At 36.3% G+C, this 25,398-nt stretch overlaps 1 long non-coding RNA gene across 1 annotated transcript; it reads left to right on the plus strand.

Annotated features, from left to right (window-relative positions):
- Positions 1-2,687: 2,687 nt before the first annotated feature.
- On the plus strand, positions 2,688-18,310 carry 4930558G05Rik (RIKEN cDNA 4930558G05 gene). Its single transcript, NR_045441.1, has 4 exons — positions 2,688-2,779; positions 15,462-15,581; positions 17,456-17,564; positions 18,047-18,310. It is a non-coding gene; the product is annotated as an RIKEN cDNA 4930558G05 gene (long non-coding RNA).
- The last annotated feature ends 7,088 nt before the right edge of the window (positions 18,311-25,398 follow it).

Genomic DNA, 25,398 nt, shown 5'->3' on the forward strand with positions numbered 1-25,398 from the left:
CAAGCCAGGTAAAGCAAGCCAGTAAAGAACATCCCTCCATGGCCTCTGCATCAGCTCCTGCTTCCTGACCTGCTTGAGTTCCAGTCCTGACTTCCTTGGTGATGAACAGCAGTATGGAAGTGTAAGCCAAATAAACCCTTTCCTCCCCAACTTGCTTCTTGGTCATGATGTTTGTGCAGGAATAGAAACCCTAAGACAACTAGCATTTCATCTGAGCATTCACCTGGCTCCTGTGTTTAGCTGATCTTATTTGAGGGTTGTTCCTATTCTCAGTTGTAAACAGGGCCTGGCTTCCCCTAGCTTTTTATGTATGCATTTTCTTTGTTTTGTGTCAATGTACTTTGGCTGATGTATTCGCCTAGCTTTCTTGTTTTTCATCTGTATTAAAAGTCTGGTGTTTGCTTGGAAAAATTACATTCAGATATGCACTCTCTCTGTGTCCCCGTCTGTTTGTCATCCATACCAACTCCTTGCTCGCCTGTAATTGGAACTCTGAGTTTTCCTGCAGATTGAGAACCCGATTGAGGTCCTTCTGTAGCAGTCATGGAAAAATGACATAAATTTACACAACCCTGATTGTGTTTGATATATACATTTTCCCTATCTTTAAAGTCAGTGTAAGAAGCAAATATAATAATATGATGTAGATGGTCCTAGGAACTGTATGAGTAGTAAGAGTTCAATAATCTTTGGAATAATATAATTTTAAATTTTAGATGGCTAAAGATTTCAAAGAAAACATATTATCCAGTCGGGTTTAAGATCAAAATCAAAACTGCTAGACTTTTTAAGTCAGAACTCGTTCCCAGGTTCCAGAAAAGCAGAGAACCAACAAAGAAAACTTTGTATAAGCCACAATATCTTGTGATTTGAGTTTATAACACATGCATTTTAGCAGGATTTTCTTATCAGTAGTGCACATATCCAGTTTCAAAACTTGAGAACTACATCATTTGCTCCATTATAAAATATTACTTTATTTAATTTTCCTTTTAATTTTTAGGTCTCTGTTGGTGAGGAACAGCAGATCTTTTCTCACTCTGTTGTATTTCAATACTATACATGACTTTCATTTTATTTTAGAAGGATATGAGTTTTAAACATTTACCTAGAAAAATCTGTGAATATTTCACTTATGACATCTGTAGGTATTTTCTTGCTTAAAGACAGATACACAAATTTCCTTCTAATAATAATGCACTTGGGTTTTGACATTTATAGTATTATAACATTTTGAATTTATTTTTGTACATGAAGTGAAATAGGAATATGTATGCAATTTCTCCATATGGATAACAAATTCTGCCAGCATGTTTCACTTATTTACTTTATTCTGTCTTTCCTATTAAATGCACTTTTAACTGAAACAGAAGCTCATAAAAAGTATACATATTAGTGAGATGAGATGATGCTGCAGTGTACATGCACACTATATAATACATAAGTCTGCAAGTCATGTTAAACATATATTTACAGCAAGCATTTCTGAATGGTTTAAACTTCAAAATTTGTCTACCTTTTTTTCCTTTGTGCAGTACATTATTGCTATCTTCAGCCAAACTTCTTATTGGAATCTAGGAATAACTCAGTACTCATAATAATTATAGTGTTAAAAATTAATTTTCCTTTTTTCAAGTATTAGATTTCTTTATTTGTTAATGGAAAATACACCATGTAAAATATTAAAAAAATCTCACTAGTGAATTCATTAAAACAAATAGGTAAACCTGTATATATTTATGTAAATGTTGCTTTTATTTCCTAAGATTATGGGATGAGATGAGAGTGCTAGATTAACAAATACATGGCTTGGGTTGAGCCAAAAGCATTTCAATCTCTGTTCTATTCCTAGGCTTAGGCCTGGGAACTTCTAGCCTCTATACAATCTAGTCTTCTGTAAGCCCAGAACCTAAGGGTTTCAGCTTCCAACTGTCATCTGCTAATTGAAGCCTAGAATGTTTCAGCCTCTGAGACTTACTACTGAATAAACTCATACTTTCTAGCTATTTCTGAATTTTGGCTGGTTGGCTAAAGCTGACTGATTCAAATTGGCTTCACTTGGCTTCAGACTTAATTTCTCTGCTTAGGAAGCCCTCTAAACTCCACAAACTGAAATGAGCACAACTGCACTCAATTGAACTGCATCAAATTGAACTGCTCCAAAGTGAATTGCTCTGAACTGAATTCAGTTCTCTGACTGTTCTTTTTGTTTTTTTTTAATTAGGTATTTATTTCATTTACATTTCCAATGCTATCCTAAAAGTCCCCCACACGCTCCCCCACCCACTCCCCCACCCACCCACTCCCACTTCTTGGCCCTGGCATTCCCCTGTACTGAGGCAGATAAAGTTTGCATGACCAATGGGCCTCTCTTTCCACTGATGGCCAACTAGGCCATCTTCTGATATATATGTGTTGCGGCTGGCCAGCAGCTCGCAACGAACAGTTCAACTGAGATGGCAACTCGGCCTGCAAGAGAGGAACTAGACGGGCGGAAGAAAGAAGCCAAGTCAAAAGTCACTCTGATCAAAGCTCAATTTTTACTGTTGCCACACTCAGTTATGAAGGAAGGTGGAGGGGACCCGATTCCCGCCAAATAATCTCGAGAATCCAGTAGCAGGGTGAGCACATAATGGCTTCAGAACAGCAAAGCAGCAGGTTCCAGCAGTGGGCGTGGCAGAACGAATGAGCAGGAAGCTCTACCCCTGAGCAAGCAGGTTTCAGGCTGGGGAGGGAAGACTACACATATGCAGCTAGAGACACGAGCTCCAGGGTACTGGTTAGTTCATATTGTTGTTCCACCTATAGCGTTGCAGATCCCTTTAGCTCCTTGGGTACTTTCTCTAGCTCCTCCATTGGGGGCCCTGTGATCCATCCAATAGCTGACTGTGAGCATCCACTTCTTTGTTTGCTAGGCCCGGCATAGTCTCACAAGAGACAGATATATCTGGGTTCTTTCAGCAAAATCTTGCTAGTGTATGCAGTGGTGTCAGCGTTTGGAAGCTGATTATGGGTTGCATCCCCAGATATAGCAGTCTCTAGATGGTCCATCCTTTCATCTCATCTCCAAATTTTGTCTTTGTAACTCCTTCCATGGGTGTTTTTTTCCCAGTTCTAAGAAGGGTCAAAGTGTCCACACTTTGGTCGTCGTACTTCTTGATTTTCATGTGTTTCGCAAATTGTATCTTATATCTTGGGTATCCTAAGTTTCTGGGCTAATATCCACTTATCAGTGAGTATATATTGTGTGTACTTTTGTGATTGGGTTGCCTCACTCAGGATGATGCCCTCCAGGTCCATCCATTATTCTTAAGAAGCCTCTCTTTTCTGTCTTTTCTCCTGAGAGTTGGGCACATCCTATCTCTGTCAAATCATTCTCTGATTTATCACTTTGTCTGCCCTCAATTAAATGTCATTGTTTGTGATTAAAGGTGTGTAGTAAAGGTATGTCTATATTCCAGTCAGAGGGATCAAAGGCATGAATTTCAGCCAGAGAGCTTAAAGGTGTGTGGTGTTTCTGCATTCTAGTTGGATCATATTCTTGGATCACTTCCTTTGCCAGACTAGTCATGTTGCTGGATTAAAACTACATGTGTATGTGAAAAAGTATAACATGAAAACAAAACAAACAAACAAACAAACAAACATAAAAACTAGGCCTTTAGGCCCAGGCTTGAGAATGTGACCTTTGTGACTCAATGCTCCAAGGCATGCTAATCATAAAACAAATAGTGACATTTCTCCACCGACCTGCTTCCTGGGTTCAGGGAGTGTTTGTTCAAAAAGGGTCACCCTGACTGCTGCTGGAACCCTCTATGCAAATGTGCTATTGTTAGGGGCTCATAGAACAACTGAGCAGGAAAGAAAATGTATTTAAAGGAAGCTAAGAATAAGAGAGGACAAAGGTAATCCCACAAACCAAAGTCTCAACCATGGCAGTTTGAAAGGTTATAGGAACAGGGTAAAATAAGTGAAGGGCAGGAATATTCTTGTCTCTTATGAGAACAGGCAAGGCTTTTTCTGGGAAGATCAGAAACTACTGATTTTGACTTCTTTCATGGTACTTTCAGGAGATCAGGAAATCACTATGCCACTTATCTTAGATACAAACTGATTTGAGTAACCCATAGCTGTCTTGGATCGGTAGAGCCCAACAAGTGATGCAGTTTCTGTTTTTAACCGAAGCCTACATTTACCATTATTGCTTAAGATGGAGTCAAAAGATGCTTATAAAATGGAGTCTATTTGGTCTTAGGGAAAAGCAGAGTCTACTAAAACAAGGAAACAAACAAACAAACAAACAACAACAAAACAGTTGCACATAATATGAAGTAACTTAGACCAGGACATAGCTTGATTTCAACACATTGTAGAAACACACACAGGCATACAAAGAAACACAAATGCACACACACGAAGTGGCATGTATGCACAACTGTTTCTGGTTTTATTGTGTCCTTCAGCCTATATCTACCTATCTATACATTTATTCTGTGTAAGTATAGTGCTAACCAATTGTGTTACTGGATTATCACCTATCCATTTATTTTGATAGTTTCACAAATAAGATTTTAAAATATTTATTGTGTATATCTGTTTACAATTGCAATTTATGAATTTATGTGTACCCCATGTGTTCCGGAAACTCTTCCCCAAGGCCAAAATAGAATGTGAGATCACCTGAAAATAAAGTTACAGACATATATGCAGTTCCATGTGGTACTCTGAGCCAAACCTGGTTCCTCTGCCAGAAAAGTAAGTTCTCTTGACCATTACAAAGGAGATTTTTGTTATCTGGAAAAAAAAAACTATTCTTTGTAACCTTCTCTAATTTTTCAAGTTTTAAAGATATTTTTTGGCTTTAATTTTCTATTATAGTTTATACAATTTCATATAGTTTCAAGGAAACAAATAAAAGATATTGTATGGGTCTTGTGATTTTTGTTTGTATTATATTTGTGAAGAAATTGCAATTATTTGATTTTTCACCATATTTTTTTTAAATACAAGAACATATAAGTTCTGGACATATAGCTTAATTATAGAGTACCTACTTAGCATAAACAAGACCCTTGGCTGTATCTCCAACAATAAATAAATAAATAAATACATACATACATACATACATACATACATACATGAATAAATAAATAAAATTAAGTGTATGGATTGGTTCTTTCCAAACTTAGAAACCCATTTTGAATACTTGAAACATTATTTTTCCTCTAATTTATTAAATGTGATCTGATGTATGATGTTTGTATTACTCTACATATATTACACTTTTCTCTTATAAATGTTTATTTCACAGAAATTAAATATCTGTTTCCTATAGTTATAATCCATTGATTTGCCTTACAAGTATCTTTATACTTGTTTGCATTTTCTATATACATAATTGGATAATTAATACATACACTCACACACACACTCACACACACACACACACATATATACACTTAAACACACACATAAATAAAATTTTACTTACAAAATTTATTAGCATTATCAATTATCTTAGAGTATTATGCAGATTAGCAAAATATTTGTTATTATTCAAATGTGTATCTTTGAGTTCATCCTGACTTTAGTGGAAATATGATTACTTTAGTATATCTCTTTACAATTATTTTTCTATGATTTATAATAGTAGTTTTATCATGGAGATGGATTACCTCAGAGAATTCCTGGAAATCTTTGACCAGCATCTAGATATTTATTAATAAGTGTATGGTCTCTGTTCTTAAGCTCTTGAGAATAATGAATTATGTTGATACAGTCCCTAATAGTAAACTATTTTTATATCCTTAGAAGAAAATCCACTTAATTATGTGGTAGTACTATTTTAGTGAGCAGTTTGTTTCAATTTGCTCATTTGTCATTGACAATTGGGTATTATACAAATAGGCAGCACTGGTTTGTATACATTAGAAACAGTAAATCCCAAGCTCTCCCCAAAATCAAATAAATACAAAGCTCTGGTCAAGCTTAGGCATGACCATTTTTTAAACACTCCCCAAATAATTACATTATTCACTAAGGACTAAGAAGCAGCAGTTTCTCTCTATTCTCTCTCTCTCTCTCTCTCTCTCTCTCTCTCTCTCTCTCTCTCTGTTTTGCCTATTGGACTTTGATATGATTATAATACTTGCATAAAATTAACTACAGAAACCTTTTGATGTAACATGAATTATTTGTTAAATTGAAAATTTTTCCCACTTTGAATTAGCATAAGACTTATTTGTAAAAACTTTATGAACCTCTTGCATTTTAAATAGACACTCAAAACAGTGAGTTCACATAGGAAAAGTTGATCAATGTTGTGCAAAAAGTAAAATCAAAAGGATGATATACTGTTCTTATATAGGTCTGTGTAGACATTGTATAGACCATCTGACGCTAATGCATTGCTTATGTAAGAGTTGGTAAATATTATGAAAAGTTATGTGTATAATCTTTACCTAGAAATCCCATAGTGGATTAGCATATGTTCATTTCATTCAAAAAGTGCAATATACATCATCTGTGGTTAGAATTTTCTGATAAAATTGCATCTAAATATCTTCTCTTAAAGCTCCTATAGACTGTCTGACTTAGCATTCTCCTGATGGATCAATAAACTCTCCAATTTCTATCAACTCTAACATTAAGAACAAGGTCAACTTGCCGGAACCCCTGGAGCTCCAGGGGAATGGACCATCAACCAAAGAGTTCAAATGGAGGGACCCATTTGAACTGCATATGTGGCAGAGGATATCCTTGTTGAACATTAGTGGGAGGAGACACCCATGGGCCTGAGAGTGCTCAATGCCCCAGTGTAGTGGAAGGCCAGGGCGGAAAAACAGGAGTGGTTGGGTGTGTGTGTGTGGGGGAACACCCTCATAGAGGCAGGGGGAGGGTTATAGAATAGGGGGGTTCTGAAGGGGAGACCTAGAAAGGGGAAAATGTGTGAAACATAAAGAAAATGTCCAATAAAAATAAACAAAGTAAGATAATATCTGAAATTTATATTTTTCCATTTGTAGTAGCCTACTTAACTGATATTTCCACAAATGTAATTGGTAAATACATGGATTTATGACTTCTTGTCCTTCAGTGATTATACAAGCTCACATAATGTCCCCCAAGACATGAGGTGATTTAAATCTATGTTCCTGGGCCATGGAAAGTAATACTTACTGCACTATAAAATGATGGGCCATTTCTATTAAAAGTATTACTTTATGTCAACATTTCTACGCTTTAAAAATTGTACATCTATGGCAAAATAACTATTATATATGTAACTTTATATGTAATGGCCACTAAGGATCAAAAGTAAAAGTACTAATGTATAAATTACATAGTTAAACTCATTTTCAATTAAGAAAAGGTGAAAGAAAGCTTCCATATGTATATATGTCTTTTTTCAGTGAGGACAATACATAATTTCACTGAGAAATAAGGGCTCTTTCAATTATTGAACTCACAATTCTCCCTCAACTGACAAATGTCTAGTATTAGAGGTATTCCTGAAAAATTTCTTTCCTTTTATATCCTTTTTCCCCTGAGTATACTTATATTCTTTTTTATTCATTAATTTAATTACCTACTTTACATTGTGATCATACCTTCCCCTCATTGCTCTCTTCCCAGTCCTTCCTTCACCTCTGCTCCCTCCATTCCCCGTGATTTCTTCTCAGAGAAGAAGAGGCTTTCCATGGATATCAATCTGTAGCCCTAACCCTAACCCTAACCCTAACCCTAACCCTAACCCTAACCTAACCCTAACCCTAACCCTAACCCTAACCTAACCCTAACCCTAACCCTAACCCTAACCCTAACCCTAACCTTAACCCTACTAGGCACTTCTCCTATTGAGGCTAGACAAGGCAGCCCAGTTAGGGGAAGGGATCCAAAGGCAGGAAGCAGAGTGAGAGACAGTCCCTCTTCCTCCTGTTAGGAGTCCAACATGAAGACCAAGCTGCACATCTGTTACATAAGTGCACATGGCCTAAGTCCATCATATTCATGTGCTCTGCTTGGTCATTCAAAAATCTGAAATCCCTTAAAGACCTAGGTAATTTGATTCTTTATGTTTCCTTGTATCCTTCTTAAGCTCTCTGGCTCCTTCAATCCTTCCTTCCATAGGATTCTCCAGGGCTCCACCTAATGTTTGGTTGTGGATCTCTGCATCTATTTCCAGATATTGCTCACAGATGATGGTTTGCTAAGCTCATGTCTGCAAGTACAACAGAATGTCATTAATGGTGTCAGGAGTGGGCTCTCTCTCATGCAAGGAGCTCAAGTTGGGCCAGTCCTTGATTGGCCATTGCCTCAATTTCTACTCTATCTTTATCCCTGAACATCTTATAGGCAGGACAAATTGTGGGCCTAAAATTTTGTGTGTGGGTTTGTGTCCCCATCCTTCCATTGGAAGATTTGCCTGGTTATAGGAGGTGGCCTCTTCTGGTTCCATATTCTAATGCAATACAAGGAGTGTTAGCTAGTGTTCACCTTCAAAGATTCTTTGGAGTTCCCATTGTCTTACATTCCTAGCTTGTCTAAATGATGCCTCCCCCACGCACCCATTCCAGTTCTCCCAGTTCAAGTTCCCTCTGTTCTCCCCTCACTTGATCCCTCCTGTTTCCCTTATACCCACTCTTCCATCCAGTTCCCCCATCAATCCACCTCTGATGTATATTCTATTTCCCCTTCTCAGTAAGATTACAGTGCTTCCCCCCTTAGACCGTCTTTGTTACTTAGCACCTGTGGGTCTGTGGGTTATCCTGTATTTTATGGCTGATAAATACTTGTAAGTGTATGTATAACATGTATGTCTTTCTGGGTCTCTATTACCTTTCTGAGGATGATATTTTCTAGTTCCATCCATTTGCCTGTAAATTTTAATAGCCGAGTAATATTCCATTTTGTAAATGTACCACATTTTCTTTATCTATTCTTCCACTGAGGGACATATAGGCTATTTCCAGTTTCTGGCTATTATGACTAAAGATACTATTGACATAGTTGATCAAATGTCCTTGTGATGTGATGGAGTATCTTTTGGGCATATACCCAGAAGATATGAAATAGAACCATTCCCAACTTTCTGGGACACCACAAATTGATTTCAAATGTGATTGTACAAATGTGTACTACCACCAGCAAGGAAGGAGTATTCCCTTTGCTTCAAATCCTCTTCAGCATGAACTGTCACTTAGTTTTTTATTTTGGCCATTCTGATAGGTGTAAGATAGAATATCAGAGTCATTTGCATTTCACTGATAGTTTAGAATGTTAAACATTTAAGTGCATCCCAGTCATTAGAGATTCCTGTGTTGAAAATTATGTTTAACCTAGAACCTCATCTTTTGAGTGATTTGGTTTTTTTATTGTCTAATGTCACATATTTTATTTATCAGCCCTCTGACAGATGAAGAGTTGCTGAAGATCTTTTCCCATTTGGCTGGCTGCTGCTTTCTCTTATTGACAATGTCCTTTGCATTGGAGAAGCTTTCCAGTTTCATGAAGTCCTATCTATTAATTGTTGATCTTAGTGCCTGAGCTGTTGGCATTCTGTTCAGGAAGTTGTCTCATTTATAAATGTATTCTAGGTTATTCCTTATTTTCTCTTCTATTAGATTTAGTATTTCCAGTTTTATTTTCAGGTCTTTTACTCACTTGGACCCATTTGGACTTGAATTTTATGAAAGTTGATAGGTATGGATCTATTTGCATTATTCTACTTGCAGATATCCAGTGAGACCAATACCACTTGTTGAACATGCACTCTTTTTTGTCTGTATGGTTATGGCTTTTTTTTTTCTCAAAAATCAAGTGCCATGGGTGTGTTGGTTTATTTCAGGTTCTTCAATTCTATTCCATAAATTAACCTCTCTATTTTTATGCAAATATTATGTGGTGTTTATTACTATTACTCTGTAGTACAGCTTGAAATTAGTGATGGTGATACCACCCAAAGTTCTTTTAATGCACAGAAGTGTTTTAGGAATCCTGTTTTATTATTATTATTGTTATTATTTCCATATGAAGTTGAGAATTGTTTTTTTGAGATCTATAAATAATTGTGTTGTAATTTTGATGGAAATGGCATTAAATGTATAGATTGCATTTATTAAGATGGTCATTTTTACAATGTTACTGCTTTTGATTCATAACCATGGCAGATCTATTCATCTTCTTTTATCTTTTTTAGTTTCTTTCTTCAGAGACTTGAAGTTCTTGTCATAAAGGTATTTTACTTGCTTGGTTAGAATTACACCAAAATATTTTATATAATTTGTGCCTATTATGAAGGGTGCTTTTTCCCTCATTTTTCTCAGCCCACTTATCATTTGTATAAAGGAGAGCTACTGATTATTTTAAGTTAATTTGTATCCAGCAACTTTACTGAAGATGTTTATTAGCTGTAGGAGCTCTCTAGTAGAATTTTGTGGGGTCATTTATGCTTATTATCATATCCTCCACAAATCGTGATATCTTGACTTCTTCTTCAATGTGTGTCACCTTGGTCCCCCTTTATTGTCTTACTGTTCTTGGTAAAACTTCAAGTACTGTAATGAGTAACTATGGAGAGAATGGGAAGCCTTGTCTTGTCTCTGAATTTAATGTAATTATTTAAATTTCTCTCTATTTAATTTGATGTTGGCTACTGGCTTATTGTATAATGCCTTTATTGTGTTTATGTATGTGCCTTCTATCCCTGATGTCCCCAAGACTTTTATCATAAACTGCTGTTAAATTTTATAAAAGGATTTCTTTTTTAGCATTTAATGAGAAGACCATGTATTATTGTCTTTCACTTTGTTTATATGGGAAATTACATTGATGAATGTTTAAATATATTGAACTGTATCTGTGTCTATGTGATGAAGACTATGTGATCATGGTAGCAATGTTTTTGGTGTATTCTTGGATTCTGCTTCAAAGTATTTTATTGATATTTTTACATCAATGTTTATAAGGTAAATTGGCCTGCAGTTCTTTTTCTGTATTGAGTCTTTGAGTGCTTTAGCTATTAGGGTGACTGAGACACTATAGAACTAGTTTGGCAATGTTCCTTTTGTTTGCTTATTTTGTGGAATAATTTGAGGTGTACTGATATTAGTTCTTCTTTGGAAGTCTGCTAGAATTCCACCTGGCCCGAGGTCTTTTTTTTTTTTTTTTTTTTTTTTTTTTTTGGTTAGAAGACTTTGCATGGCTGCTTCTATTTCCTTAGGTATTAAGGTATTATAGGACTTCTTGTAGCTTCCTTCTCTTTAACTCCTTTCAATCCTTCCTTCCACAGGATTCCCTGGGGCTCAACCTAATGTTTGGGTGTGGTCTCTGATTTAACTTTGGTCAGTGGTATCAATCAAAAACTTGTCCATTTCATTTAGATTTTCCTATTTTGTTGAGGACAGGCTTTAGAAATAAGTCATAATGATTCTTCGGATTTCCTCAGTGTCTGATGCGATGCCGCCCTTTTCATTTATGATATTTAATTTAGATACTGTCTCTGCCTTTTGGTTAAAGTGGCTAAGGGTTCGTCTATATTGTTGATTTTCTCGAAGAGTCAGCTCTTGGTATTGTCGATTCTTTGTATTGTTCTCTTTGTTTCCAATTTATTAATTTCAATCCAGTGTTTGATTATTGCCTACCCTCTACTCCTCTTTGGTGAGTTTGACTGTTTTTGTTCTAGAGCTTTCAGGTGGGGTTTTAAATTGTTAATATGAGAATTTTCCAATTTCTTTATGAAGGGATTTAGCGCTGAGGTTTCCTATTAATGCTACTTACATTGTGTCCCATAAGCTTAGGTATATTTTGCCTTCATTTTCATTGAATTCTATAAAGTCGTCAGTTTCTTTCTTGTTTTGTCTCTGACCCAGTTGTCATTGAGTAGAGGTTTGTTCAGTTTCCATGTGTTTGCAAGCTTTCTGTTGTTTTTGTTGTTGTTGTTGAAGACTATCATTAAACCATGTTGGTCTGATAAGATACAAGGAGTTATTTAAATTCTCTTCTATCTGTTGGGGCTTGCTTTGTGTACAATAATATAGTCAATTCTGGAGAAGGTTCCATACGGTACTGAGAAGGTATATTCTTTTGTGTTTGGTTGAAATGTACTGTGGATATCTGGGTTGGACCCAGAGTTTTTGCTTGTTTGTTTGTTTGTTTTTCTTTTTTTCAAAACTGAGTTCATGTGAGTAACAGCCCTGGCTGTCCTGGACCTCTCTCTGTAGATCAGGCTTACCTTAAACTTACTGAGATTTGCCTGTCTTTTTCTTTCTTTCTTTCTTTCTTTCTTTCTTCCTTTCTTTCTTTCTTTCTTTCTTCCTTCCTTCCTTCCTTCCTTCCTTCCTTCCTTTCTCTTTCTTTCTTTCTTTCTTTCTTTCTTTCTTTCTTTCTTTCTTTCTTTCTTTCTTTCCTTAACTTTTATTTTTGTCTCATGTGTCATATCTCAATCGAAGTTTCTAATCCCTCTGCTCCTCCCTGTTGCTTCCCCTACCTCCCCTCTCCCCCTTTGTCTCAAGAATGCTGGGATTAAAGGTGTGCACCACCACTGCCTGTCAAATTCTTAACACATTACTTACAAGGGGAAGTAGGGTCAAATATGAAGATATTGATTACTGAGCTTTATTCTTTATAACCTATTTGTGCATATAATATCTTGCATGTCTAATAAAGAAATTAAAATAAAAGGTAAAAATTATAAAACTCAGTTCTAATGAAATGAGCAGAAAATGAGAACTGGGCTTATTTTATTTTCACACACACATACACACCCACACACTCAAACACACACACACACACACACACACACACACACACACACACACACACACATACCAAAACACAACAAAGCAAAACTCTACTGAAGGGCATGTATGCTAGCTGTCTTAGAAAACAGAAAACAGTAGAATAAGTTCCAGGAAAGCCTGAGCCATACAGTGACTTTCAGGGCAGCCATGACTATATAAGATAACCTTACAGAAAAATAATGGAAAGAGGAAACCATTTTTGATTTTTGCACTATTTAATTATTAGTAGAATTAAGCAACATTGGGGATGATAATCTAAAGTGTAATATACTATTATTCTGAAGATAGCATGAGCTTCAGAAGTACCATCTTTCTTTTCTCTGTTCTCCTACTTTTCTTTTTCTTCCAAAGGAAGTTCTAGGAACTAGAATTCTTTCCCCTGAGGTACATAATAGAAACCAGACTTTTCATTTTCCAATAGAGCCTTAGAATCAAGAAAAACCACTCTCCTCCATTTCTCTCTCCTCTTCCTCGGGCCTTTATGTCCAGCTGAAGCCTCTTCGTCTAATCACATTTCTACACTGTTAGTCATTCCTCTTGGAGGCTAATCTAAAGATAGACAGTATCCCCAGGACTTTTGCACCTGCATCTTGCTTTAGAAAGCTCTCCTATCAGGCAAAAAATTGATTAATTAAATTTGTTATACTTTTCTCCTGTTACAGGAGTTTATACTGAAACCCCTGCAATAACAAGGAAAGCTAAGACTATCCGTCCCCTATAATTTCACATGAGTCTTCTTTTTTTTCCTCTCCTCTATGAGCAGATTGTTTAGATCCTTACACTTTTGCTATTGTATCACCAAGCATTTTGCTTACTGCTACATGATCTATTTGTTAAATGGTATATTATTTTAATTTTAATCTAATCAAATATATGGGCTTTGAATTTTAAATCCTAGTTGTAAAGTTATAACACATTTCAACGTTCTGAATAAATTAACCAGCCTTGTTTTCTCCTGTTATCTCAAAATGTATTTATCATTTCTATATTACTGAAAAAGAACTAGGTTTACTTATTACTTTCCCTGTGTTCGTTTAGTCAGTATATGGTTTGTTCATTTGTTTGTTTGTTTCTTATATATTATTCATTCACTTCTTGCCAGTTCTACTCCAGGACACAGCTATGTTAATTACTAAAAATTTTAAATATGCATTAATATATATTAGGAATGCTCACTTACCTTATCCAGTGTCTTCAAATAACTACTGTGGGAATTTAATTTCTTGAAAGATTTCATATAGTTAAGAATATTTTATTTCTCTGTTTTATATAATTATAATAATTAGTTGCTAAAGTTACTTTTAAACTTCAAACAATTGTTTTCTTTCAATATTACATGTATCAATATAGTAACTGGTCCTTTATGCATTCAAAATATAAAAATGAACCCCTTTCAAGTTCAACTTTGATCTTATTTTTTAATACTTTATTACATAAAGCCCTTTGGGAGAGTTCTACTTTTATTTAACTTGATCTCCAGAACCAAAGTGTAAAGGCCAATGATTTCTTTTTAAATATTCCTGAACTCTAAATGTCATGTGTCCTGGAAACTATACTAATGAACAGAACTGAACAACTGAATGTATTTACATATATGGAATATAAATCTAATAATCTAATTAAATGAAGAGTATCACCTTTTTCAACACTCTTCATTCATCCAGAATAGATCACATCTAATTATTCAACAAAAAACATTAAGGATTTTGTTTTTAAATCATATAAATAGATTTTATTTTTACATAGCATACTATGTTTTTGTCTAAACTTATGTCATTGCCTTTGTCATGGCTATTTAAAAATATGTTCATTGCTTATTATTCTTTTTGTTGAATCTAAACTTAAAAAAAACTATTTTGCACACACTAAAACATTTCCAAGGAAATCCTAGCTCATCAGCATACAAAAGGAATTATTCTATGAAGACACTACAAGCAAGAATAAATCACTAACAATTTACCATTTCATATATTATCTTGCAAGTACTTAATTTATAGCTACTCTTAATCAAATTAAGCAATTAGACTATTTTTCCAAAGAGTACTGATTCAAATGTTCTTATATGTCCTTAAAACTATTTTCAATTGTTCTAATTTATTCTATATTAAATGAGCTGTTGTGGATTGACATGGCATTGTTTGTATTTTTTTTTTTAATTCTGCTTCCTCAAGAGGTGCTGCCCTAAGGAGGAGTGGATTGCCTATCCAGGTGATTCATGTGTCCTTCTTGTTTCAAAGCCTGGTCCAAAGCTTCCTCCTCTCTCCCTGCATCTGCTCTTTTTCCTCCTGGGACCTGAAGGTTCCACCTTTTTCCTTTCTCCCAGCAATTGGCTTCTGCCTTCTTTATTAACCAATTCAAGAACCAATTAGGGAAACAACACTTTCCCCTACATCTGGTATACAAGCTAAAACCAGGACAAAATTCAAGTATAGAATTGTAAGCCTTTTAACTTAGGATAGATGGTAGAGTGCTTTATCTAAATTTACAAAATTGATAATGTGGGTGTTAAGTGTATCTTATACTTTTTGGATTACATAATTATAATAGTTGTGCTCAATTTATAGCTGAGAGAAAAGAGCCTTTTAATTGGACATAAAGGGGGATATATTGTGGATTTCCCTGGTCATGTTTGTATTTTTATGTTAATTCTGTTTCCTCAAGAGGGATTGCCCTGACAAAGAATGGGTCCTATACTCAGGTGATTTCATGGTTCTGGAAAGGATATGACAGAGGAAGACCCCCTAAAGAACTTGAAAATTTCAAGAGAATCAAACAGGACAGGTAAAGATTCTTTGTGCCATCCTTCACATGGTATAAACGAACTCTTATGATTGCTTATTATTAAAATTTGCACATAAAAAGAACATCTGTCTTTCACATGCTCAAACAAGTAGCAGAATTTCATCCTCAACTATTCTGTGTGCCCTGCACAATGAATATATATATCTTGTTGCTACTTAAATCTGTTTTGAGATTTGTATATTGCAGAGTACAGCTTTAGAAAGATTCACCCTCAAACATGCTAAATTGACCTGCTTGGACTTCCTATGTCATGGATTCTGGGTTGTCTTGCCTCATTCAACCTTTCAGATGGATCTAGTCAGAACTTCAGTCAATCCCTGAGCCTTTGAGGCATCAGTGACTGGATAATAATTGCTGGCTTGGCTTTCTTAAGGCCAATCAAATCTCCTAGTTTCTCTACCCATCTCCTCCCCTTTAAAGATATTTTGTCACCCCTGTTCAGGCAGAACAAGTTATGGAGAAACATCAGACCACCCTGGGTTTAGGGGTCTAATAATGGTTATTTTACAAATTATATAAAGGTTGTCATTCTAGGAATTTTGGAAATGGTCAGAATTTTTAACAGGAAGGAAATAGGTGACATTGATTATGTAGTCATAATCTTAATTGGTAGAAATCTTTACAAATTGATAGAGAGTTATCAATATACAGGTATATTTTCTTACATTAGCACATTTCATTATATTGATAAAAATGAGATTAATATCGTTACCCTTAGACAGGCATTGTGCCTACACAACTCTTTCAAGAATACAAAGTTTAGACCTAGTCCTTCTATGACTGCTATTATAAACTTTTTTCAGATGATTGAGCTATATAAGTTAAAAGGGCCAGGTATCAAATTCATGATTATGTTTGATTTCTGATTTAATTACAAAAGTGTGTTTTCAATATATTTCAACTAGAAATAGCTGAGTAGTCAGGATATAACAGTTCAGATTACCTTGCTATATAGTCCTCAAAAATGTCAGAAATCCACAGAATGTGATATTTAATGTTATTTAATCATTTGTTGGTAAGATATACCTGCTCCAGACAGCACCCCCATCTAAGTTCAAAGAATATATTGACCAGCTTCACCTTCAGGCAAGGTTCCTATCTGTGGAAAGGAAGCCATTGTGCAGAAATTGCCCATGTCATCTACAAACAATACTGTCCAGAGAAGGACACATTTTGCAGAATAGTCAACTACTGGTTTTGCAGAGGCAGTGTCAGCCACCCTTCAAATTTCTGCTTTAATTTCCGTCAGATAAATGATCCTTGGCCAGAAGGCAGAAGACAGATTATCTGAGGTTTTAAAGTATCGGGGTCTGTCTAGGTAGTCAACTGTCTCTTACGTTTCGGAAGCTATGATTTGTGCTTCCTATATTTTTAAGTAATATTTAGCTGTCCTCAGATTTCCAGTGGGGATGACTAATTTTAATCTCATTATCAAACTCAATTTGTTTACAATTGAGAGAGAGAGAGGCAGAGACAGAGACAGACAGACAGAGAGACAGAGAGAGAGTGTTTATAGAGTAGATGATATAGTTTTAACATTACAGGCTAAAAATCTAAATACTACCCAGGGATAAAAATCATAATTCTTTCAGTTAGGAAATGTGGCAGAATACTTTGTCTAATTGGCAAATTAATGGACTGGATATCATTTGTACCTCATACTGTGTAACTTAGTTAATTCTTATTTCTCTTACAACTTATATCTGGGAGAAGAGTCGTTTTTTTTAATTGTCTTTTGGATGTTTTTGGGGGGAGTTGTAATTTGGACAGAAAAGGTGAGATGTATGGGGAGGTGTTGTTTTCCTACTTGGTTCTTGATTTGGTCAATAAAGAAGTCAAAAACTAATTGCTAGGTGAAAGGGAAAAAAGTGGGACTTCCGCGCTCCAGGAGGAGGAAGAGCAGATGCAGGGATAGAGAAGACTTCCGACTAGGCTTTGGAACAAGAAGGATGCAACAACCATGTACGTTCTTAGGGTAACTAGAACCAGTGGCCTCCGTCACCTGTGTACACCTGATATAGGTTCGATGACAAGTTAGGTTTAGAGGTTTTTGTGCCCAGCAATTGTGTTATCTGGCAAGTTTTAAAGTAATAAAGTAGTCTAGAGTTTTTCTTCCACGGAGCTAAGGTGGGCAGGAGAAAAAGAGAAGATGGGATGATTGGTGGTGGTTTGGCAAAGCTAGCTGGGAGGGACTGGAGGAGTGATCGCAGCTCCCAAGAAAGGTGGCAGCCCATCTGACCTTTGGCAAAGTTAGTCAGAAGGAAGAGGTAGCTGGTGGAGTATAGGCTGGCAGGAGCATGATCTCAGAGCTAAGCCGGTAACACAGCCCCAAGCAAAGGAGGAAGCATCTTTTTAAAAATTCCAAGAAACAAAATGTCATATTTTAAGTTAGATGTTTTCCTTTTTCTTTCTATCATTTCATCACATCTGCTTCCAATTTACAGGTGATCTCTAAAGTATACTAGCCCTTCATGTTTGTGAATGGAAGAACTCTGGATAATTTTATTTGTTTTGAGTGCTGCATCCAAGAGAAACTGGAAACTGGTCTGAGCTGTAAAGATTTGTCTCAACTGTAATTCGAGATAACTTTCCTTGTCTTCTCAACAGCTCATTCAAGGTTAAATGACCATAGAGTCTAGGTAATTTTGGCTACATTCTCTGTTAGTATCAAGAATTTATTAAAATATAGTATCTATTTTTCTAGTTACATATTTTGGCTTGGTTATTTAGTGATATATATGATGAGATGATAAGCATATGCCCTATTTCACTTTATTTTAATATGAATATTTTAAGATTCTCAGTCACACGTGCACCTAAAAGACATTATAGTAGGCAGAAAAAAAACCCCACAAACCCTAAATGCAATAAGTGTCATGATACTTTTTCATCTTCCTATTTGCAGTATGTTTAGAAAGGGAGAAATGATCAGCATTCAAATGCAAGTCTTCTATTGGTATCATCAATTTAACACAGACAATACTGTCTTGATACCCAGATTCTCATAAAAAACTAATAACAGAATAGCAGTCCAAATATTTAGTAAAGATCAGAAACAAATAGGTTAAGTTTAATGAATATTTTCATCCTAATATGCTTAGGTTTCCTAGATTTGTAATAAGCAAGCTTAATTTGGTACCAAGTAAATTTATTAAAAAGAATACTCACATGATTGATCTAAATGGTTCCTAAACTCCTATGTGCTCTCCTGACAGCAGTGAAATGGTCCCATGAAATAGGACCACTTTATAAGAATTGAGTGATCTATTTAAGATGCTAAGCATAATGCATAATGGTATTTGGTAAGTGTGGTTGAGGATCCTAGTTACTGAGATACATTGAAGACCCCTGGAGAGCTTGTTAATGTGCAGAATTCCAAGTATTACCCTAGAACCTTGTGAATGCAAGCAAGATAAATGTCATTTTATTCAACATCCCAGGGGATTCTAACGTAGATACCATGGAAAATTCATCCTTTGAGACTCCTTGTCTAATCCATTTGAAAAGTAGGTTTTGCTACAAGCTCTTTCTTTATATATATAAAGTGGATTATGAAATAATGTGTAGACCTCAAGTTCCATACATCCAACTATTTAGCCAGGGTTTAGGAAACATAAACTTTAGGTCCAACAAATATAAAGGAGAATATAATAGAGGTGTTATACACAGAGTCAGTATCTTGCTCACCATTGTTACTGAGTGTTTAGAATGTAGGAACTGACAATATCCTATAAATAACAGGAAGCAACAATTACCTTTCCTTAATATCTCTTAATATCAATGGACTCAATTCCCCAATAAAAAGACATAGACTAACAGACTGGCTACACAAACAGGACCCAACATTCTGCTGCTTACAGGAAACCCATCTCAGGGAAAAAGACAGACACTACCTCAGAGTGAAAGGCTGGAAAACAATTTTCCAAGCAAATGGTCTGAAGAAACAGGCTGGAGTAGCCATTCTAATATCGGATAAAATCGACTTCCAACCCAAAGTTATCAAAAAAGACAAGGAGGGACACTTCATACTCATCAAAGGTAAAATCCTCCAAGAGGAACTCTCAATTCTGAATATCTACGCTCCAAATGCAAGGGCAGCCACATTCATTAAAGACACTTTAGTAAAGCTCAAAGCACACATTGCACCTCACACAATAATAGTGGGAGACCTCAACACACCACTTTCATCAATGGACAGATCGTGGAAACAGAAACTAAACAGGGACACAGTGAAACTAACAGAAGTTATGAAACAAATGGACCTGACAGATATCTACAGAATATTTAATCCTAAAACAAAAGGATATACCTTCTTCTCAGCACCTCACGGGACCTTTTCCAAAATTGACCATATAATTGGTCACAAAATAGGCCTCAACAGATACAAAAATATTGAAATTGTCCCATGTATCCTATCAGACCACCATGGCCTAAGACTGATCTTCAATAACAACATTAAGAATGGAAAGCCAACATTCACGTGGAAACTGAACAACACTCTTCTCAATGATACCTTGGTCAAGGAAGGAATAAAGAAAGAAATTAAAGACTTTTTAGAGTTTAATGAAAATGAAGCCACAACGTACCCAAACCTTTGGGACACAATGAAAGCATTTCTAAGAGGGAAACTCATAGCTCTGAGTACCTCCAAGAAGAAACGGGAGAGAGCACATACTAGCAGCTTGACAACACATCTAAAAGCTCTAGAAAAAAAGGAAGCAAATTCACCCAAGAGGAGTAGACGGCAGGAAATAATCAAACTCAGGGGTGAAATTAACCAAGTGGAAACAAGAAGAACTATTCAAAGAATTAACCAAACGAGGAGTTGGTTCTTTGAGAAAATCAACAAGATAGATAAGCCCTTAGCTAGACTCACTAGAGGGCAAAGGGACAAAATCCTAATCAACAAAATCAGAAATGAAAAGGGAGACATAACAACAGATCCTGAAGAAATCCAAAACACCATCAGATCCTTCTACAAAAGCTTATACTCAACAAAACTGGAAAACCTGGACGAAATGGACAAATTTCTGGACAGATACCAGGTACCAAAGTTGAATCAGGATCAAGTTGACCTTCTAAACAGTCCCATATCCCCTAAAGAAATAGAAGCAGTTATTAATAGTCTCCCAGCCAAAAAAAGCCCAGGACCAGATGGGTTTAGTGCAGAGTTCTATCAGACCTTCAAAGAAGATCTAATTCCAGTTCTGCACAAACTATTTCACAAGATAGAAGTAGAAGGTACTCTACCCAACTCATTTTATGAAGCCACTATTACTCTGATACCTAAACCACAGAAAGATCCAACAAAGATAGAGAACTTCAGACCAATTTCTCTTATGAACATCGATGCAAAAATCCTTAATAAAATTCTCGCTAACCGAATCCAAGAACACATTAAAGAAATCATCCATCCTGACCAAGTAGGTTTTATTCCAGGGATGCAGGGATGGTTTAATATACGAAAATCCATCAATGTAATCCATTATATAAACAAACTGAAAGACAAAAACCACATGATCATCTCGTTGGATGCAGAAAAAGCATTTGACAAGATCCAACACCCATTCATGATAAAAGTTCTGGAAAGATCAGGAATTCAAGGCCCATACCTAAACATGATAAAAGCAATCTACAGCAAACCAGTAGCCAACATCAAAGTAAATGGAGAGAAGCTGGAAGCAATCCCACTAAAATCAGGGACTAGACAAGGTTGCCCACTTTCTCCCTACCTTTTCAACATAGTACTTGAAGTATTAGCCAGAGCAATTCGACAACAAAAGGAGATCAAGGGGATACAAATTGGAAAAGAGGAAGTCAAAATATCACTTTTTGCAGATGATATGATAGTATATATAAGTGACCCTAAAAATTCCACCAGAGTACTCCTAAACCTGATAAACAGCTTTGGTGAAGTAGCTGGATATAAAATTAACTCAAACAAGTCAATGGCCTTTCTCTACACAAAGAATAAACAGGCTGAGAAAGAAATTAGGGAAACAACACCCTTCTCAATAGTCACAAATAATATAAAATATCTCGGCGTGACTCTAACTAAGGAAGTAAAAGATCTGTATGAAAAAACTTCAAGTCTCTGAAGAAAGAAATTAAAGAAGATCTCAGAAGATGGAAAGATCTCCCATGCTCATGGATTGGCAGGATCAACATTGTAAAAATGGCTATCTTGCCAAAAGCAATCTACAGATTCAATGCAATCCCCATCAAAATTCCAACTCAATTCTTCAACAAATTAGAAGGAGCAATTTGCAAATTCATCTGGAATAACAAAAAACCTAGGATAGCAAAAACTCTTCTCAAGGATAAAAGAACCTCTGGTGGAATCACCATGCCTGACCTAAAGCTTTACTACAGGGCAATTGTGATAAAAACTGCATGGTACTGGTATAGAGACAGACAAGTAGACCAATGGAATAGAATTGAAGACCCAGGAATGAACCCACACACCTATGGTCACTTGATCTTCGACAAGGGAGCTAAAACCATCCAGTGGAAGAAAGACAGCATTTTCAACAATTGGTGCTGGCACAACTGGTTGTTATCATGTAGAAGAATGCGAATCGATCCATACTTATCTCCTTGTACTAAGGTCAAATCTAAGTGGATCAAGGAAGTTCACATAAAACCAGAGACACTGAAACTTATAGAGGAGAAAGTGGGGAAAAGCTTTGAAGATATGGGTACAGGGGAAAAATTCCTGAACAGAACAGCAATGGCTTGCTCTGTAAGATCGAGAATTGACAAATGGGACCTAATGAAACTCCAAAGTTTCTGCAAGGCAAAAGACACCGTCAATAAGACAAAAAGACCACCAACAGATTGGGAAAGGATCTTTACCTATCCTAAATCAGATAGGGGACTAATATCCAACATATATAAAGAACTCAAGAAGGTGGACTTCAGAAAATCAAATAACCCCATTAAAAAATGGGGCTCAGAACTGAACAAAGAATTCTCACCTGAGGAATACCGAATGGCAGAGAAGCACCTGAAAAAATGCTCAACATCCTTAATCATCAGGGAAATGCAAATCAAAACAACCCTGAGATTCCACCTCACACCAGTCAGAATGGCTAAGATCAAAAATTCAGGTGACAGCAGATGCTGGCGTGGATGTGGAGAAAGAGGAACACTCCTCCATTGTTGGTGGGATTGCAGGCTTGTACAACCACTATGGAAATTAGTCTGGCGGTTCCTCAGAAAACTGGATATAGTACTACCGGAGGATCCAGCAATACCTCTCCTGGTCATATATCCAGAAGATGCCCCAACTGGTAAGAAGGACACATGCTCCACTATGTTCATAGCAGCCTTATTTATAATAGCCAGAAGCTGGAAGGAACCCAGATGCCCCTCAACAGAGGAATGGATACAGAAAATGTGGTACATCTACACAATGGAGTACTACTCAGCTATTAAAAAGAATGAATTTATGAAATTCCTAGCCAAATGGATGGACCTGGAGGGCATCATCCTGAGTGAGGTAACACATTCACAAAGGAACTCACACAATATGTACTCACTGATAAGTGGATATTAGCCCAAAACCTAAGATACCCAAGATATAAGATACAATTTCCTAAACACATGAAACTCAAGAAAAATGAAGACTGAAGTGTGAACACTATGCCCCTCCTTAGAAGTGGGAACAAAACACCCTTGGAAGGAGTTACAGAGACAAAGTTTGGAGCTGAGATAAAAGGATGGACCATGTAGACACTAGCATATCCGGGGATCCATCCCATAATCAGCTTCCAAATGCTGACACCATTGCATACACTAGCAAGATTATGCTGAAAGGACCCTGATATAGCTGTCTCTTGTCAGAGTATGCCTGGGCCTAGCAAACATAGAAGTGGATGCTCACAGTCGGCTATTGGATGGATCACATGGCCCCCAATGAAGGAGCTAGAGAAAGTACCAAAGAAGCGAAAGGGATCTGCAACCCTATAGGTGGAACAACATTATGAACTAACCAGTACCCCGGAGCTCTTGACTCTAGCTGCATATGCATCAAAAGATGGCCTAGTCGGCCATCACTGGAAAGAGAGGCCCATTGGACACGCAAACTTTATATGCCCCAGTACAGGGGAACGCCAGGGCCATAAAAGGGGAGCGGGTGGGTAGGGGAAAGGGGGTGGGTGGCTATGGGGGACTTTTGGTATAGCATTGCAAATGTAAATGAGCGAAATACCTAATAAAAAATGGAAAAAAAATATCCTATAAATCTTATAACCTACTTCCAAGTACATACGTGAGTTTGATAAGTCCTCACAGAATTATCTTCTTCAAGCAACCTAGTGATGTCTACAATATAATCCAGATAATACTCCCAGGAATATAAGAAATATAACTCCAATTTCCTTTAAATAACAAAGAAAAACAAAAATGAAAGGTGTTTAGTAACAACTAAAATGCACTTCTGTGATATTTAAATAGTGTATAGCAGTTTCTTAGGACTGATGCAACTGGAGAATAAAGAATATGAAATATTGATCCCATTGTGAAATGCATCTATACATCATCTACCTCTATTGATTTACACATAGTAAAATATCCAAGCAAATATACAATTGGTAAAATAATATTTGGAGATTGCCAATAGCACATTATACCGAATGAGCCTAGTATAGATCTATATGATAATATGACTGGTTGGGTGACAGGTGGGGTTGGGGACATCCTCGTGGAGACAGAGATGGGGAAGAGGTATGGGATGTGGAACAGTTGGAGGGTGGATTCGATTAGGGTGGGAATAAAATTTGGAGTGCAAAAATAGATAGATGGTAGATAGATAGATAGATAGATAGATAGATAGATAGATAGATAGATAGATAGATATTTTTTTAAAAAATGAAAACAGAGACAGAACTGAGTCTGATGAATACAAGAATGTGCAGAACACAATGCACTGTGGAAATGAACTCCTGTCCAGGTGAATGATGACTACAGCTATTCTTATGTAAGGAACAGAAACCATAATATCATTACTAGCTACAGCTACCCCACACACAAAGAATGAAGTAGCTAATGTGAGGTTCTTCAAATTTTTTTCATTCAGGCTAAAATATTTTTGTCACTGTGCTTAAGAATTCTGTTTTCCATAGTTCCCAATCACAGTATCAGAATCACATTAATTATTCAAGCTATAGCTGTAAAAAGAGAACTCTGTAGCTTTTGTAACCCTGCAAGTCAATGAAGGGGGTGTTTGACATCATAGAATCTCTCCAGGTTGTTAGTGATTTGTCTGCTGTCTCCTGGCTCAGCCTCTGAGCTCTGGTTGTGAAGTATGCATGATGCTTCTCTTTCCCCTCAGTCCCTTAAATTGGCTCATCAGGCTGACTCTTATCTACTGTATTCAAAACCACACATTCAACATCCTGACAGCTGAAAATACCTGAAGAGCAATCGTAACAGTGTTGGTCAGATTTAGGTTTGAATGTCACTGTCAGCAATTACTAGCTATGGGATTTGGGAAATTTATTTAGCCTCTCAAATACAATATTGGCAATGTGTTAAAAAAATAGACAGGATGAAAATAAATAGGAAGCTATGCTTAGTTGTTTAGGAAAATTCTTCTGTGAATGGTAGCTGTATTTTCCTCAATGCGTATCTGCAGCTTATTGTCTGACACCTAGCAATTCCCAGGGCTTAAAGATTCACTTTGATTGTTCCTATTTTGAACTCCTCCCTGATTCTGCTCTCTTTTGCTGACAGTGACAAAAATAAAAAATAAGCCTTCTGGCACAATAGATCAGAATAAAATATGATCACCTCC

This window comes from Mus musculus, chromosome X (assembly GCF_000001635.26).
Source record: "Mus musculus strain C57BL/6J chromosome X, GRCm38.p6 C57BL/6J".
In the NCBI taxonomy this organism is placed as follows: domain Eukaryota; kingdom Metazoa; phylum Chordata; class Mammalia; order Rodentia; family Muridae; genus Mus; species Mus musculus.